We start from the raw sequence: 19,254 nt of genomic DNA on the forward strand, positions 1-19,254 counted from the left end.
TATCATAGAAGACAAATGATCCATCGATGAAATTCCCACAAAATCTGGGAAGAATTTTTTGAAGGAAACAAATCTGGAAAGAATCTGTGGAAATTAATCCTGAAGGAAACCCTAGAGGAACTTGGCCTAAGTAGCATTTTTAGAAGGTTTTTCAAATCATCATAATACCAAACTAAAAGGTATAAGGTTTTATGAAGATTCTCAAAACTTCTACAAGACTTATTGTTCATCAAAAACTTGCTTGGGAGGAAGACTTCTCCTAAAGTGGTAGAGACGAACCAGCCAAGGGCTGAAAGTCTCTTTAATAAAGACAAATCAATCAATTATCAACTTTTCCTAAAGAATTCCAGGAAGAATCTATTTAAGAATTTCGGATCCCTGCAAACAAGCATGTTTTTTTTTTGTAAATGTCTGCAAAAGTTATGGCCGTCCATTCGTAAAAAGACGGAATTGGAAGATTAGTCCGCAGAAAATAATCAAAGGCCAGTCAAATCTATCAAAACATGTTCGCGTTGTATACGGCGAGCGAAGTTTTTTGGTAGTGTTGTTCTTTTTACAACGGCGTGCGTCTTGAAGGGCATATGAAGATGTATAGAAAGAACACCTGAAATATCAACGTGAAGAATCTTAGAAGAGTACCGAAATGAATCCCTGGAAGAATTCCTGGTTGAATTCTGTGTGAAATTCCAAGAATTTCAGCAAGACTCGTGACAAATTGCTGGAAGAATTCCGGGTGGAATACCTGAAATAATTCCATTGATAATTCGTGAAAGATGAGAGGAAACCCTCAGAAAAATACCAGAAAGAATACCTGTGAGAATTCTTGAATGAATGACAGAGAAAATACTTGAACTTCGGAACTTCGGAACTTCGAAAGAATTCCAGAGGGAAAATTCTGGAATATGGGAGCCCTGGAAATAATAGACGTTAGTTCGCGAGAGCAGTTTTTGTTCCTTGGTGTCTGAGATAGGGCCTAGAGTGTTTTCAGAATTTCAGGGAAGCCTAAGAGGAGGAGTGGGGTGAATGGGAGTGAGTTCCAGAGTTGTTGTAAATGTAATTTTAGGAGGAGTTTAGGTGTTTTCTGGGAATTATAAGTGCCTTTCAGCGGCATTTCAGAGAAACTTCAGGAACGTTTGAAAGATTGCAGAGAGGGTTTTAGATTTGGTTTAAAAACCTCTCAAGGGCGTTATTAGGGGTAGAAGCGACGTTTAAGAGCGATTCAAGGAGCTTTAAGCCCGCAACTGAAAACCCATTGAAGCACCCTCAGATCACCCGAGGCTCCCGAAAACGCCCTTGAAAACCACCTGAAGTTTTCAAACACTCCAAAATCATCCTGAAATTCCTGAAAGTCGAAAACTGAATAACAAGCGGTTTGTTTGCGCCAAATTAAGAATTATTCCGGGAAAACCTCTGCTTGCATTGTTATTTAACGGATTTTTTATGAACTTATCGCAAAAAAATGACATTTTAACTGGGATTCCTTGTATGAGTTTTGCATGAAATCTCCTTATAGATATTAGAATCTAGAAAATACTCCTGGAATACTTCTAGCAACACTGCCAGAAATTCTTTTAAAGATTCTTTAAGAATTTATAAAAATTAAGTTTACAGAAAGAAAGTTCTCGCAGGATTTCTATGAATGATTTTTAGTAAGAATTCTTCTAATGATTCCTCTTAGTACTGCATTGAAATGCATAATTGTTCATGGATTTTTCCAGAGATTCTTTTAGAAATTCCCACAGGAATTTTCCTGTGCACTTCTTCAGGTGTTTCTCAAGAAATGTATCAAAAGATTCATCTTGGTATTGCTTCCAACATTTCTGAAAGAATTCTTCCAGAAATATTGTCGGAATTTTCGCAGGCGTTTTTCTTTGGAGTTCTTATAGAAATTTCCCCACGGGTGTTTCCAGGAATGTCTCCAAACGTTTTTTTTTTTCAAAAAACGCAACAAGAAATTTGTTCACAAAGATTCGGAGATTTTTTCAGAAATTCCTTCAGGAGTTTCTTTCAGAAATTTTTGAAGAAACTTTCCTTCCTAGGCATTGCATTGTTAGATTTTTTATCTTTAGATGCTCTTAACATATTTTGCAAAAAAATACTTAATTTTCAAAAAAGAAATCAAGATTTTTTATTATGAATACCTGTAGAGGGTTTTTTAATTACTCCACATATTTTTCAAAACATCTCTTTCTTCATTTCTTTCGTGATATTCTAAAGAATTTCTCCATGACTTTTTAATTTGTTTCTGCAGAATTTCATTCTGCATTTCTCAAGCATTTTTTGATTGGAGTGAATGGCAGAGTTCCTCTATCAGTCTCTCATGATTTTTTTTTGGAAGATTAGGGGGGTGCCTTGAGGTGTTTCTTCAGATATTCTTTTTGGACTTCATGTAGGAATTGCTCAAATATCTTCAAAACTTGCTTCTGGAATTTTTGTCCAAAAATTCATAAAAATAAATCAAAAATTTCTTCTAGGTATTTCCAAAGATATCTCCAGGAGTTTTTTAGGGAATTTCTTGTGACAATTCTCCAGGAATTTCTTATAAATTCCTTCTGAAATCCAATAATGAATTCTCAGTAATTTGTTCAATTTCTGAAACAACTTTAAAAAAACTCTTGGTGCAATATCTCAACAAATTCAGGAAGGATCTCATCCCATGAGATATTTCTGATGGAATCACAAGATCAATTAAAAAAGTCTGTGTAGAAATTCCTGCAGAAATCACTGAAGGAATATCCCAAATAACTCTCAAAGAAACCTCTGTAGGATTTGTAACGAAATTTTCAGAAGAATTTTTGAAAAACTCCATGGGAGAACTCTTGAAAAGATCCCTTGCTGAAATTCCTGACGTAATCCCTAAAAGTTCTGAAGAAGTCTCGGGAGTTAAATATATCTCGTCAAAGCAATTGCAGAAGGATTCTCAGGACGAATTTCAGAAAAAAACCCTAATTAATCCACCTAGCGGTGATGGTGCCTTTCTCGTGCTTCAACAAAACTCAAGTGACATGTTGATGACATTGCCATAAATATAAAATGAAAACTGCTTGAGTAGATTTACTCAATATGGATACATTTTATTTAAGCATAACATCTGATATTCAGAAAATATAAGACATAACAAGGGTCATCATTTTATGACTCCGGATACCTACTTCAACTAAACTAACCGCTATCTTGAACATTGAGTCACCATCTTGGATGTTCAGGTATTCGTTTTTGGACTCTGCACCTAAAATTACATAAAATAGTCGCAGTATTGAATTTTGGCATGTCGTTTATGATTTTCTGGTTTCCAGTTTTGGACGAAGACTGGCATTCTTCCCCATTCAAACTATAGTCATATTGAAGACCTTGTGAAACAGCGCACAGCTTGGGTTTTCTGATTACAAATTTTGAATTCTGGACATATTTCCATACAAAATATGCCCATAATGCAAGAATTAAAAATCCTATAAAATAGGCACTTACATGAATACTGGGCCATTATCTTGGATTTTGGACCGCTATCTTGGATACTCTTGTGGACTCCGAACATATTTCCCATCCCCGCATCCATGGGTTTGGTTAAATTTTACATTTTACTACCCGGATCTGATTCCGGGTAACTACCGGCTGAACCAAATATGGTCTGACATTATTGTATTGTTAACTGCTCATCGGTTAACCAAAAACGTTGCAAATTGAAGGTGTCACATGCAGGGTTTGACAATTTTGACGGGACTCTCGGAACCAATTCCGGAATACTACCAGTTGTCTTTAGTATGACTTAAGGCTGTTTTCTAGCTAACTGTTCATCAGGTTATCGCAAAAGCCACGATTTGATGTGTCACATGCCTGGATTTGGTTTACTTTTACATTTGGCCTCTTTCGGCCACTCAAAACCGATTCCGAAACACTTGCTGGCCGTTCATTAGATAATCTAAAAAGCCGCTATTTGATGTGACGCATGTACGGGTTTGTTTCTCTTTCAGATTTAACCATTTCGGCGGGAACCCCGGAACGGGTTCCGGAACACTACTGGTTCAGATATGATCTGAGATGATCTGAGATCATTGTCCATAAGGTCATCGAAAATGCCGTGGTTTGATGTGTCGCATGTATGGGTTTGGTTCAATTGTATATTTGGCCACTTCCAGCGGAACGCCTAGAACCGGTTCCGGAACACTTCCGGTTCAGATATGATCTGAGATGATTTTCCTGCTCATTATCCATCAAGTCATCGAAAATGCCGTGGTTTGATGTGTCGCATGTATTGGTTTGGTTCAATTGTATATTTGGCCACTTCCAGCGGAACGCCTAGAACCGGTTCCGGAACACTACCGGTTCAGATATGATCTGAGATGATTTTCCTGTTCATTATCCATCAAGTCATCGAAAATGCCGTGGTTTGATGTGTCGCATGTATTGGTTTGGTTCAATTGTATATTTGGCCACTTCCAGCGAGACGCTCAGAACCGGTTCCGGGACACTACCGGTTCAGATATGGTCTGAGACTATTTTCCTACTAACCGTTCATCAGGGTAATGAAAAAGCCGCTATTTGATATGTCGCATGCATGGGTTTGTAGCATTTTATTATTTGACCACATCCGGCGGGACACTCGGAGCCGGTTCCGGGACACTACCGGTTCAAATATGGTCTGAGACTATTTTCTTGCTTACCGTTGATCAGGTTATTGAAAAAGCCGCGGTTTGATGTGTCGCATGCATGGGTATGAAGCATTTTCATATCTGGCCCCTTCCTGGGGTACCGGTCCGGAACACCTAAATGGTCATAACTCCGGAACGGCTGGACCGATTCGAACCATTTTCAATAGGAAACAATGGGACCAGATTCTGCGTCGAATGAACCATCTGTCATTAAAATCGGTTGAGGTTTACTGCCAAAAAGTGATGTGAGTTTTTTTGTACACACACATACACACACACACACACACACACACACACACACATACACACACATATATACACACTAGACCTGTTCACTTTTTTTGACCTACCCGTGTCACATCAAATTATCAATCCACATGCAAAAACAAGTCTTCAGTCCAAAATTGAGCCAAATTGATAAAGGTTTAGAGGTGTATCAAATTGATTTTGTGTTTTTTCGAGCGTTTTCACGAAAATGTACTCCAATATCCAGAAAATTGCACCGAAAAGGTACAGAAAACACCATTAGAATATAGTTGGAACAATACTCTACAACTTTGCCGAAGACACTACGGTGTTTAAATTGTTTATTTCAAAGTTATTCAACAATTTTCGTTAAAAAATCGCGAAAAAATACAATATTTTTACGGTTTTTCATGTAAAAGTCACGTAATTTTACATTGTTTCAAGTGACTAATTTAATTAGCTATTGCTCCTATGTGTTACAAACATTTCGTCCATACATCATTTCAGTGTAGGAATTCGCTTTCATTGACTAATTATTAAAATTATGTCACGTTGATACTAAAAATCGCATAGAGTTGCCAGCACAAAATTGAACAAAGTTAACCATGATTAAAACGTCATTACATTTCTTTGTCGCATCTGCATCAGTTTTAATTTGGTGTAGATGGTTGAGCATGAAACTGCCGATTCGAAGATTCAAGGTTCGAGCCCTGGAATAGGATTTTTGCGTCTCGATCCAGCTATAAGTTAATGAGACTACGCTCTGCAATTGCAATTTGGCATCATAGCCTTGTTTCGAAACCGTAGAGTGCATAGTAAGAATGAAGTTTCCCTTTATCGTGTAGTTGTGTAGCTTGTGGCTAGCAGTGATCCTCATGCCCATTATTTCAACTGCTCGTATTGCAACACTTGGAGCGATTTATGAATCATTCAACACGTTATTCTTGATTATTTCGGGAGTAGAACAGTTTCCATAACAAGCATTGCATGGAAATCTACGGCGACATAGAGAACTGACCATCACGTGCGGCCCGCGGGCCGCACTTTGGTGACCACGGGGCTAGATAGATGCAAGTAATCTTGCAAGTTGTATGATAAATTTTGCATCCAGAAGCAGTTCCATCATTTTAGCTAAATTAATCGGTATCAAACAAATGTCCAGCTGATCTCGTCCAGCTGATCTCGTCGACACGATTTCTTGTCAACAAGTAAACTAAATATCTAGCTAGTCCTGGAATGGGATTAATTGGCAGGTCCCGATCATCATTATTTGGGAGATTGCGTGTAAGTCATGGGCCATGGCTCATGGCAGATTCATCATCTTAACTGCTATAAAGAAAGAAAAAAGTTTATTATGTATTTGAGCTTGAACCTGGGACCTTCTGATCCGCAGGCTCGAGCCTTATCATCTGCGCCATTTCTGATACTTGAATCGAAAGACATTAGAATACGATGGCATGACGTCTTAATCAAGGGTAACTTTGTTTTAATTCGTGCTGGCAACTCTACACGATTTTTAGTATCAACGTGACATACTTTTGATAATTAGTCATTGAAAACGAATTCCAACACAAAAACGATGTATGGACGAAATGTTCGCTACATAAAGGAGAAATAGCTTATTAATTTAGTCACTTAAAATAATGTAAAATTACATGACTTTTATATGTAAAATCGTAAAAATATCGTGTTTTTTCGTGATTTTTCAACTAAAATTATTGAATAGCTACGAAATAAGCAATTTAAACACCGTAGTATCTTCGGCAAAGTTGTAGAGTATTGTACTACCTATATCCTAACGGTATTTTCGGCACCCTTTCGGAGCAATTTTCTGGATTTATGAGTAAATTTCTGTGAAAACGGTTAAAAAAACACAAAATCGATTTGATACACCTTTAAATCTTTATCAATTTGGCTCAATTTTGAACTGAAGACTTGTTTTTGCATGTGGGTTGATAATTTGTTGTGTCACGGAGAATTGGAGAAAAAAAGTTTCAATGTGAACAAGTCTAATACACACACACAGACATCACCTCAATTCGTCGATCTGAGTTGATTGGTATATGTGACTCGACCCTCCGGGCCTTCTATCAAAAAGTCGTTTTTGGAGTGAACATATAGCCTTTCCAGTACACTTAGTGTACGAGAAAGGCAAAACCTGAAAGAATTTCTGAAGAAATTGTCAGTTGAATTCCTGTAGAAATTTAAGGATGTTCTTTTGAATGAATCTTTGGAGGAGTATCCGAATAAATTTTCAGGGAAACTTTTGAAGAAATCCCAGGATAAATTTCTGGAAAAGTTTCTCGAGAAATTTTTGGTGGCATTCCTAGAAAACATAGCATGGAATTAATAGGAAAATTCCTAGATAATTCCTTTAATAAAATGTTTGAAAGATTTTTAAAAAGTATACTTTGATAAATCCATGGACAAATTTCTGAAAAAAAAATCTTGAGTACGTAGAGAATGGCATAAGTAAGCGTCTGCAAAAATCATTGAAGAAACTTTTGATATATTTCCAAAGGAATTTCCGTAGAAATTCTCGAGAAGTCATTTTTTATAAATTTTATTCGTAGAGAAATTATTGCACTTGTCCTTAGAGAAAATGCCGGATAAATTTTTAGAGTAATACATAGAGGAATACCTGAAGAAAACTATGAAGGAATCTCTGTATGAACGCCTGCTCTGGCAGAATCCCTGCCTCAATCACTGAAGGTAATAATGCAAAAATCTCTGGAATAATTCCAGCAGGATTTTCTGTAGAAAATTTCTTAACACTTTCATGTTGGATCCTAGAACATTTCCAGGACAAATCTCTGGTTCATCTCCTAAAGAAATATCTGATGCAGTTTCTAAAGGAACATCTGTTAAATTTTCTGAAGAATCTGCTGGAAGGATATATTAAACAATATTTGAAAACATTTCTATAGAAATGCCTGTAGAAAATCATGGAAAAATTACCGATGAATTATTTAACGAATACCTAAAATAATTCCTAAAGCAATTCTTGGTGGAGTTTCAGAAGGAACCCATAGAAATCTACCTCATAAAATGTATGCAGCAATTCACGAGGAAATTTCTAAAGTATCCTTTTTACATTGATGGAATAACGACCGCTGAAGAAGTTACTGTAAGAAACTTACAGTAGATTTAATACCGAACTCCTGGAGTAATTTCTGAACGAACCGATGGATAAACTTCGGATGAAATCCATGGAAGATTTCCTTGGACTTGGAATCATAGAACAAATTTACGAAGGAATCTCATGACAATTTTTGAAGAACTCTACAGGGAAAATTTTAAAAACGTCCTTGAAAGAATTCCTATAGGAATCTCTATAAGATTTTCTGTAAAGTCTGTGGAAGTTTTTTTTTTGAAAAACCTTGGAGAAATTTTTGATTATTTGAAAAAATTGCTGAAAGCATTTCTGAAGAAATCTGTTGATGATTTCCTCATATGAATTCAAAAAAAAAAAGATTATGGAAGATTTTTCAAGGAATTCAATGTATGCTGGGAATTAGAACACTGGATGAAAGTCTGAAGCGATCCATAGAAGATGTTCTAAAGAAGTTTCAAAATATATATGAGGAAAACTTTCCGAAAATAATTCCCGGGGGATTTTCCAAAATAATCAATGGAGCAATATCGGAAGAAATCTTGGGAAAGTTTTATAAAAGAGTCCCCAAACTAATTTCTGGGGTAGTTCTTATGGAAATCTTTGGAGAAAATTTTAAAAGAAACAAATAATGTTCTTATGGTGGATGAATTCTTGAAGGATTTCTCAAAGAAATCTCAAAAGGCATTCATGTTAGAATTTCTTAAAACTTTACTAGAAGTTTTTCTGAAGGAATTGCTGGAGAAATATCTAAGAAATACCTGGAGGATTTTTGGATAAATTTTCAAAGATATCCATTAGATATCCTGAAATTTCTAAAGAAAATTTGTGATGATTCTTTAATAGATTTTTGAAAGAGATTGTATAGGAATTTCGGGAGAAATTTGTAGGGTAATCTTTGAACTTATTTCTGAAGAACTCTCTTGAAGAATTTTTATAAAGAATCCCCAAATATTTTTTAACTCTCTTGAAGAATTTGTATAAAGAATCCCCAAATATTTATTTTATTTAAAAGAGTTATTGAAGGAATCCCTGAAAAAGTTCTAATATCACAGAGCTTTTTTGCACATGTGAGGGAACAAAAAAAAATTAAACTCGCAATGTAACGTTATTTTTGTACAAATATGAGGCCACAAATAAAATCGGTTTCTTATTCATGGGAGGTGAAATATCAATTATAGGAGGGCAGAATAAAAATTCTCTAGTAATAAAACAGGAATTCCATCAAATTTGAGAGGCACAATAGTAAGAGGCTCTTCCGCCCTTCCAAAAAAAAACTGTCATCTTCCTTACACTATTAGAAATGGGACCGCAAAAATAATGTAAATATGAATCAGAAAGGAAGTTTTAATTTCAGGGTGCTTCATATCGAAAAAGTCAGAGATATGATATTCTTAAATATTGGATAGCGGAAGAAAAAGTCTGTATTCCTCATTCCATAAAAAAGCTATTTCACACCTTAAGTTTGGAATATATGCCAGGGCAGTTTTTTTTTTATATTCGTGAGTGCACATAGATAGGTGAGCGTAAGAAATATTTTCAATATCACAGTAATTTTTACGTCTATGGGGGCACAAAAACTTGTAAATGTCCAGGTGATTCAGATAAATTTAGGAGACGAAAGAGTACATTCCAATATCATAAGTGAAACTTTTGGGGGCTGTCCATAAACCACGTGGTCATTTTTTTGGGACTTTTCAACAAGCCCCCCCCCCCCCGCGTGGTCGTTAGTCCATACAAAAAATTTTATTTGTTCATACAAAATGGTCATTGGCCGAACCCCCCCCCCTCCTCATGACCACGGTGTGGCTTCAGAATCAATTTGGCTTTCTATTCCGCACAATCATTACCTGTTCTGTGGCTAAGTCGGTTGGAGCGCCGGTCTAGCAAATACGGAGTCGTGGGATCGAATCCCCCCCGAACGCGATATTATCACAAATTTCATCTCTCAATTTTCCAATATTGGCAACAAACCGTGCCTTCTAACTACAAGATTTTCCAGTATGTAGAAAATTGCTATTGGCTTTTGTCTTTTCAATTCAACACTTCTGGCAGCTATGATATAGCTCGCTTCACGAGTATGAGTAAACACATTTTGTTTTATTTCACTGTGGTGAAAACGCTAAGATGGATTAAGTTTAACATTTCACCTCAGAAATTCTAATAGAAAATCAAGCTGCTCTCGAAGATTTGTCGTTTAGGTATCTTGTAAGCCTCGGCATGTGGGTTCGATTCCCGCTCCAGTCGGGGAAAACTTTTCGCCAAACAGAAAATTCTCCACTCGGCCACTGGGTGTTGTCCGTTGTCGAATGTTAGTACTGTCCAGTCTGTAGAGGCCGCAAGGTCGAAGACTGTGTAATTGTTTTTACTATTAAAAATGCACTCATTTAGTAATTAACCCTTAAAGGGATACCTGGGGTCCATTTGGACCCCAGGCGCCTTTCAGAGCTCGTCTTTGATGGAACACACTCAGCGAGGTGACGAAACTGAGGCCATGAAGGTATCCCTTTTAGGGTTAATATAGTATATAGAACAATAAACCAAGTATCAGATTTTGCCATAATTAATCCACTAGAAGTAAGAAGAACAAAATGTTCGCAATGAACCTGGAAAAGCACGAATAATCACTTTTAATCTCTTTAACAACCCTGACTTTGAAATGGAAACCGTGTACTAAGCATTGGCCAGCATAAAATATTCTTAGAAGGTGTTTTTCACTTCACACAAAAAACTAAAACAACACGAAATGCTGAAATCGTAAAATATACGTACAACCTCCGAAGAGAGAGCAAAAGCAAAAACTTCATCAAGACAAGAACTCTAACTGTTATTAATGGTTCTTTCCCCGTCGTGTTCGCGTGTTTCCCCCTTCGGAGGACTGCAAGACTTGGACGAACCCGTCGACCTGCACTTTGATCACCATCGGCAAAAAAAAAACAGAGAAACAATCTCTGCCAAACGATGAACCGCACCAACCGAACCGGACCCCCGACCTCCTAATGGCTCTCCGAGAAATATTAAATTTCAATCAAAGCTCCCCCGAGCGCCGAAAGCTTACCCGGGGACTTGTTCTTGACGAGTTTCCGGAAGGAAGCAAGTCCGAATAAAAAAATCTCGCCCCATTTAGGGCTTAACTGAGCTTCTTACCGACGACGACAACGACGACGACGGACCAGGCGATTGGACGCGCGCGCGACGACTTCCACGGCAACAAATAGCCTTCCAACACGCATCCTTCAAGCGAGCAGCTACCTCAAAGCTAAAACAAAGGAATATAATTTTCCATTTGTTGAATAGCTGAGTGGAGGCAGCATGGAGAGAAAAAAAAACAACAACGAGAGCAGAACACCATCAACTGCTGCTAATGTATCGCCCCACATTTCAACTGTTAAGGAGAACATGAAAAGCGGCAAAAAAGCCCCCGAGCTCGAACGACGACGACGACGACGTGCCGGTAACCCTCTATGGCTCTCCTCTGTGTGACAGCTCATCAGTTTCGAGTAGAGAAATGACTCCCCGGAGATTTCTTCTAGGTACAACGTCGAAGGAGCAACCGATCATCCGCCAACACCGCGCCGTTTCGAATCGAATTCTAACTACAGGTGGGGAACTGGGGGTAGGAGGGCCTTTATTTAAGTATTTCTTTATCTTAATTTTCGTCCTTTTTTATCTTCTGTCTTCTCCTTCTTTTTCTCTTCCTTTTTGTTTTCTTATTCTACTTTTTCTATTTCCACTACTACTTTTATGTTCTGCTTCTTTTTTTTTTATCTTCTTCTTGACCTTATGTCTAAGTGTGACAAAGCCAGCTTCTTAGTTCAGTCTTATATAAGCAGTTCCTCAATACTTCATAGGCCTCTAGGAGCGGTTTCAGTGGGAGGATCATCACGCCCCCAATTCCCCCATGTACAGAGTGTACCTTCACCAAATTCGATGAAACCAATTCCCCCGAGGGGTAACCATTAAATGACCACCACCACACTTTTCACCGGAATAGGAGAATACTGCACTCCGAACCAGAAGTGTGTTTGGTGTAACTTTCAGTCAGGGCAGGGAGCCGGAAAGCTCAACAGGCAGCCACCGATGCGATGGTGGGAGGGTGAATAGCGGGTAACCAACCATATCTGTGTACACCTTTAGTATGTAGTTCGTGCTCGCCTCACCTTTCAGAGTCATAAATTTTCATAACTTTGTGCGAAATGACGCGTTTGCGGGGCTGGAGAAGATGGATGATGGCTTACCGATTAAGTCACCTGGTGACGATGCGACTCTTTTTTTTGCAGAATCCTGAGCAGGATTTGCTCAGAATCCTACGCAGGATTTCCTCAGGACCTGAGAAGGATTTGCTCAGAATCTTTAGCAGGATTTGCACAAAAACTTCATCAAAATCTGTTCAGAGACTTAGGCAGGATTTGCCCATAATTCTGAGCAGTAATTGCTCAGAACGCTGAGCTTTAATTGCACAGAACTCTGAGCAGTATTTGCTCAGCATCCTGAGAAGGATTTTCTCAGAGTCCTGACCAGAATTTGCTCAGAATCCTGAGCAGGATTTTGCTCATAACCTTGAAAAGGATTTGCTCAGAATCCTGAGCATGCTTCTCTCAGAGTCTTGGGCAAGATTTGCTAAGAACCCTGAGCATAATTTGTTCAGAATCCACAGCAGGATTTGCTCAAAATCCTGTTCAGGATTTGCTCAGAATCTTAAGCAAAATTTCCTGTTAATCCAGAGCAGGGTTCGCTCAAAGTCCTGAGCGTGATTTGCTCAGAATCCAGAGCAGGATTTGCTTAGAACCTTCAAAAGGATTTGCTCAGAATCCTGAGCAGGATTTGCTCAGGACCTTGAACAGGATTTGCTCAGAATCCTGAGAAGAGTTTTCTCAGAATTCTGAGCAGGATTTTGTCAGAATCTTGAGCAGGATTTGCTCAGAATCCTGAGCAGGGTTTGCTTAGAGCCTTGAAAAGGATTTGCTCAGAATCCTGAGCAGGATTTAATTAAAATCCTGAGCAGAATTTACTCAGAATCCTGAGCAGGATTTGCTTAGAACATTGAAAAGGAATTGCTCAGAATCCTAAGCAGATTTACTCAGAATCCTGCTCAGGATTTGCTTAGAACCTTGAACAGGATTTGCCCAGAATCCTGAGTAGGATTTTGTCAGAATCCTGAACAAGAATTCTCACAATCCTGAGCGGAATTTGCTTAAAATCCCGAGCAGGTTCCCTCAGAATCCTGAGCAGAATTTGCTCAGAACCTTGAACAAGATTTGCTTAGAATCCTGAGAAGGGTTTTCTCAGAACTCTGAGCAGCGGGCTTCACTCAGAATCCTGCTCAGGATTTGCTCATAACCTTGAAAAGGATTTGCTCAGAATCCTGAGCAGGCTTCTCTCAGAGTCTTGGGCAAGATTTGCTATGAATCCTGAGCAGGATTTGCTCAGAATCCTGAGCAGGATTTGCTCAGAATCCTGAGCAGGATTTGTTCAGAATCTTGAGCAGGATTTGCTCAGAATCCTGAGCAGGATTTGCTTAGAACCTTGAAAAGGATTTGCTCAGAATCCTGAGCAGGTTTACTTAGAATCCTGTTCAGGATTTGCTCAGGACCTTGAACAGGATTTGCTCAGAATCCTGAGAAGGGTTTTCTCAGAATTCTGAGCAGGATTTTGTCAGAATCTTGAGCAAGATTTTCTCAGAATCCTCAGTATGACTTGCTCAAAATCCTGAGCAGGAATTCCTCAGCATCCTGAGCAGGATTTTCTCGGAATCCTCAGCGGGATTCATCCAGAATCCTGCTCAGGATTTGCTCATAACCTTTAAGCTTCACTCAGAGTCTTGGGCAAGATTTGCAAAGAATCCTAAGCAGGATTAGTTCAGAATCCTGAGCAGGATTTGCTCAGAATCCTGAGCATAATTTGTTCAGAATCCACAGCATGATTTTCTCAGAATCCTGAGCAAGATTTGCTTAGAATCTTGTGCAGGATTTGCTCATATCGCTGAGCATGATTTGCTCAGAATCCTGAGAAAATCCTTCCTTGCTAAGAATTCTCAGCAAGATTTGCCCAGAATCCTGAGCAAGATTTGCTCAGAATCTTGAGCAAGATTTGCTCAGAGTCCATAGCAGGATTTTGTAAGAATCCAAAGCAGGATTTGCCCAAAATTTTAAGCAGAATTTTCTCATAATCCAGAGCCTTGAGTCGGATTCATTCAGAACCTGAGCAGCATTTGCTTTGAATCCCGAACAGGATTTGCTCCGAATCCTGAGCAGGATTTGCTCCGAATCCTAAGCAGAAATTGCTCAGAATGCTGAGCAGGATTGCTTAGCACCTTGAAAAGGATTTGCTCAGAATCCTGAGCAGGATTTGCTTAGAACATTGAAAAGGAATTGCTCAAAATCCTGAGCAGGTTTACTCAGAATCCTGCTCAGGATTTGTCAGAATCCTGAAAAAGAATTTCTCAGAATCTTCAGCGGGATTTGCCCAAAATCCTGAGCAGGTTTACTTAGAATCCAGAGCAGGATTTGCTCAGAACTTTGAACAGGATTTGCTCAGAATCCTGAGAAGGGTTTTCTCAGAATTCAGAGCAGGATTTTGTCAGAATCCTGAGCAAGATTTTATCAGAATCCTCAGTATGATTTGCTCAGAATCCTGAGCAGGATCTTCTCATAATTCTGAGCAGGATTTTCTGGGAATCCTCAGCGGGATTCACTCAGAATCCTGCTCAGGATTTGCTCATAACCTTGAAAAGGATTTGCTCAGAAGCAGGCTTCTCTCAGAGTCTTGGGCAAGATTTGATAAGAATCCTGCTCAGAATCCTGAGTAGGATTTGCTCAGAATCCTGAGCAGGATTCACTCAGAATTCTGAGCAGGATTTGCTCAGAATCCTGAGCAGGATTTGCTCAAAATCCTGAGTAAGATTTGCTCAGAATCTTGAGCAGGATTTGCTCAGAATCCGGAGCAGTATGTGCTTAGAACCTTGAAAAGGATTTGCTCAGAATCCTGAGCAGGTTTACTCAGAATCCTGTTCAGGATTCGCTCAGGAGCTTGAACAGGATTTGCTCAGAATCCTAAGTAGAATTTTGTCAGAATCCTGAACAAGAATTTCTCAGAATCCTGAGCGGGATTTGCTCAGAGTTCTGACCAGAATTTCCTCAGAACCCTGAGCAGGATTTTCTCGGAATCCCCAGCGGGATTCACTCCGAATCCTGCTCAGGATTTGCTCATAACATTGAAAAGGATTTGCTCAAAATCCTGAGCAGGCTTCGCTCAGAGTCTTGGGCAAGATTTGCTAAGAATCCTGAGCAGGATTAGTTCAAAACCCTGAGCAGGATTTGCTCAGAATACTGTTCAGGATTACCCCAGAATTTTAAGCAAAATTTCTGATAATCCAGAGCAGGATTTGCTCAAAGTCCTGAGCGTGATTTGCTCAGACTCCATAAGGGGCTGTCCATAAACCACGTGGTCATTTTTTTGGGACTTCTCAACCCCCCCCCGCGTGGTCATTTGTCCTTACAAAATTTTTTATTCGTCCATACAAAATGGTCATTGGCCGAACCCCCCGCCCCCCTCATGACCACGTGGTTTATGGACAGCCCCTAACAGAATTTTCTAAGAATCCTTAGAAGGATGTTATTGAAATCCTGAGCAGAATTTGGTCAGAATTCTGAGCAGGATTTGCTCAGAATCATCAGCAAGATGTTCTCAGTGTCCTGAGTAGGATTTGCTTAGAAACCTGAGATGGATTTTCTTAAAATCTTGGGCAGGATCTTCTCAGCATCATGAGCTGGATTAGCTAAGAGCAGGATGTTCTCAGCATCCTGCGGAAAATTTGCTCAGAATTCTAAGCAGCATTGTTCAGAATTCCAGTGCTGGGTTTACGCAGAACCTATATCAGGATTGGCTCAGAATTCAGAATAGAATTTGCATTAGTTTCAAAGAAGGATTTGCTCATAATTTTGAGCAGTATTTGCTGCTAAGAATTTCTGCAGTGTCATGAAGACTGTTTGCTCACAATGTATAATAGGATGGGACTTGGAGTCAGGTTTTTTTTTAACAGATTCCGCAACCTTTCCGCCCTAATTGCCGCCCAAGAAAAGCATCAAAACGAGTTCACACCCAGTACTTCCCAGCAAACGCTAGGCTAGCCATAATCCTTTGAAGGATTCCCGGAGCTTAACGTGTGGCGTGGCATTAGTAGTAGCAATTATGCCGTGTGAAAGATGCCAGCAGCGGCGGTCCCATGCTTGGTTAAACCACTCCGGCAACGGACCAGCAGAGGACACGGTCCGTTCGAACCGGGACCGACCAGCCAGCAGCAGCCAGCAGCCAGCGGTGCGACTCGTCATCCGGGGTAATTAAAAGCGTACGAGCGAGTGCGCTTGCCGCAACTCAAACACACACACACAGTGTCTAATTAGAGAGCGCCTGGCCAGGCCGGGTCGGGCCGGTTGCTTTCGGTAGAGTTTCCCGGAAAATCCACACCCATCCTGGACCGATGACGATCGAGGCACGATGGGGGAGCAGCGGGGACGTCGTTGGCACCATTTATTACAATTACTTGTAAAACCACCGCCGACCGGCGGGCGGACCAGCAGCCCGCAGCCACTAGCTGCAGGAGTTGGTTATCCGCTTGGAAAATCCGCTCTTACAAGGTACCATCGCACAGCCGAAGATGAGGCACTTTCACACTATCCGTGGGCTGCTGCTGGGCTGGGAATCCGAAGGACTGCAAGTGGATTTTCCTCGGGAAAATAGCTTGTAATTATTGAATTACCCCTAATGGGGTTAAAATTGGTGGGTATCGTTTTGTTCGAGTACCAGGCAGCTCTCGCAGGGAGAATTAATTTGGTGCTGCTTTGAGTTTGTAATCCGCATATTTGCAGTAGGGCAAGGTGTGATAAAATCCCTTGTTGCAGCAGTGAAGTGAAAGGCATTGGAACTATCGCAGATGCAAAGTCAACACTCTATTGTATTATAAGGTTCATGATACATCACTGTTTAGCATACTGCAAGAAAATATCAATTAAAAATCACTCTTTCGCCGGGGAAACGCTTGGACATTTGCTGCAAAATCGAAACTTCAGAGGACTGAAGCTACACGCAAATAAATCCGTTCCTAAAACTGTCCACATCTAGTCACGAATCCCGGATCGAGCGAGAACTGAATTTACAAATATACACCGTGATTTAAAATCACGATATCGAGAAATCTGTCGCACACCTTGCGCGTAACGTCTGAGTAACGCCTGACGAACAACAATTGCAGAACAAAAGTCACAAGAACACGATCTGTGTTCCAGAAGCCGTGATTCTTCTTCACGGCTTCTGGGACATAGTTCATGGTCTGCGACAGACTGACAGGCCCAACAGAACAAAAATCTCGGGTTCTAGAATTGTGTTCTTATAGCCGTGATTTCAATCACGGCACCAAGAACATAGTTCATGGTCTGTAAAAGAACGCTGTGCGCTGCCTGAACAAAAACCATGCAATTGGAAATTCGTTCCCGAAGTCACCCATCATAACAAATACTAAAAAATGTTCGTTTTCCGAGATATTTTATTAGAAGGAGGCCATAATATCTTCATAATGGTCTTGCATCAAGGAGCCAAATGTGGTTACAAACGATTTTAATCCCTCGATCACCGAAACATAGAGCATACTGGCTTCATCCGTTTCTGCAAGTCATAAAGCAGGTGCAAAGGCTGCTCCTCCTGAGTCTTTGATGAATTGTCTCTAGGGAAAAGCGGTGGTTGATCACGGTACTCCCACGCTCGGGAAGTTCAATTTCAAACATTTTCACAGTATTATTCAGATCAATGGTCCAATAGCTAAGGCAAACAATGTGCAATGTTCATCTTAGGTGATTGTTGTTTAAAAGAAATTTTAGCTCAGAGCTCCTTTCTGCGATCTGATGAGTCTGCCAGAACATTTTGCCAACAACGTGCGTGGGAGTAAGAATCTTCTGCTAGATGAAAGTTTTCAGAGCTAGAATGAAATAATTACAAGTTATATGGGCAAAATCCTTCAAAATAACTGTATGTTCAAATAGAAAATATACAAAAATACGCTTACCACTTCTGTTTGCTAATGATCCGTTTTTTTTTATTTTTCTTTATCGATGCGTTACTAAAAGTGACAGCTACACATAGCCGTGAATTTTGTTCCCGTTATCGAGTACAAAATCACGCATATGGACTTACACTATCACAAAAACAGGAACTCTGTTCTTGCATTCCGAATCGTAACGAGTTTGTTGATGACAGAAAACAGATGTGATATTTTGTCCCTGATTTTGAGAACAAGTTCACAGAAATGAATTGCAACATATAACGAAAACAAGAACTATATCACGAAACCCAGCTGACTGACTGTTCCAGTTGCCATGATTTTTTGTTCACATAAACCAGAACGGATTTTTAAGCGTGTAGACCTAGCCCCAAGCAAGAGAGGTATCACCAATCTTCACCGTATGGCTGCTCTTAGGACCGTGCCAGTTCGGCACGTAGACTGTGCGTGTTCCACCACCACCGACCCCGCTGTAGGTCAGAAAGCATTTGAAGGAGAAACGCTACGAGTTCTGCTTCCACGATGCACTAGCGACACTTCGGAGGCAATCATCGGTGAGCTGAGGACAGCCAACTTGAAACCAATTTAGGTGTTATCCCATTAGGCGGCAGGAAAAAAACCATTTCGGGATCGGGTCTACCCTGGTAAACCTGGATAAGCACTCCGTCAACATAGTTGACCTACGCAAGGTTCGGGAGCTCTTCCAGGTCATTGTCGAACGGGAGAAACACAATCTGAAGAAACGCGGTACCACGCAATGTTACCATTGGCTTCCGGCCTGGGCGATCTCCAGCCATCGCCTTGACCTGTGGCCAGATCAAATTTCTGTCGACTTGCTTGATTCCGTTATTTAGGCTGCGCCACCATGAACCTCTGGGTCTTCCTCTTCTGCGATGTCCTGCTGGGTTCCAGTCTAACGCTTGTTTGCAGATTTCGTTTCCGCCCCTGCGTAGAGTGTGGCCGACCCACCTCCACTTTCGCTCCCGAATTTATGTCACTATCGGCTTTTGATGACATCAACGGTGGAGCTCCACGTTGGAGATCCAATTGTGAGGCCACCATGCGCGAATTATATGCCGCAGGCATCTTTTGATGAAGACCTGCAGCCGTTGCGTGTTCTCCACTGATACACACCAGGTTTCACTGACGATTTCACGTTCGAGTTAAAAATTCGGAAAATTCGGTGCGTCGACTGA

General features: G+C 40.2%; 1 protein-coding gene and 1 long non-coding RNA gene across 2 annotated transcripts in view; both read right to left on the reverse strand.

Moving 5' to 3' along the window:
• The window catches only part of LOC109421901 (putative uncharacterized protein DDB_G0286901), a 223,122-nt gene that overhangs the window by 58,915 nt on the left and 144,953 nt on the right, over positions 1–19,254 (reverse strand). The window lies entirely within an intron of this gene.
• LOC134291668 (uncharacterized) lies at positions 17,531–18,413 on the reverse strand. Its single transcript, XR_009999222.1, has 2 exons — positions 18,065–18,413; positions 17,531–17,977 (listed from the first exon to the last, which is right to left on the reverse strand). It is a non-coding gene; the product is annotated as an uncharacterized LOC134291668 (long non-coding RNA).

The sequence above is a fragment of the Aedes albopictus genome, chromosome 3 (assembly GCF_035046485.1).
Source record: "Aedes albopictus strain Foshan chromosome 3, AalbF5, whole genome shotgun sequence".
NCBI lineage: Eukaryota > Metazoa > Arthropoda > Insecta > Diptera > Culicidae > Aedes > Aedes albopictus.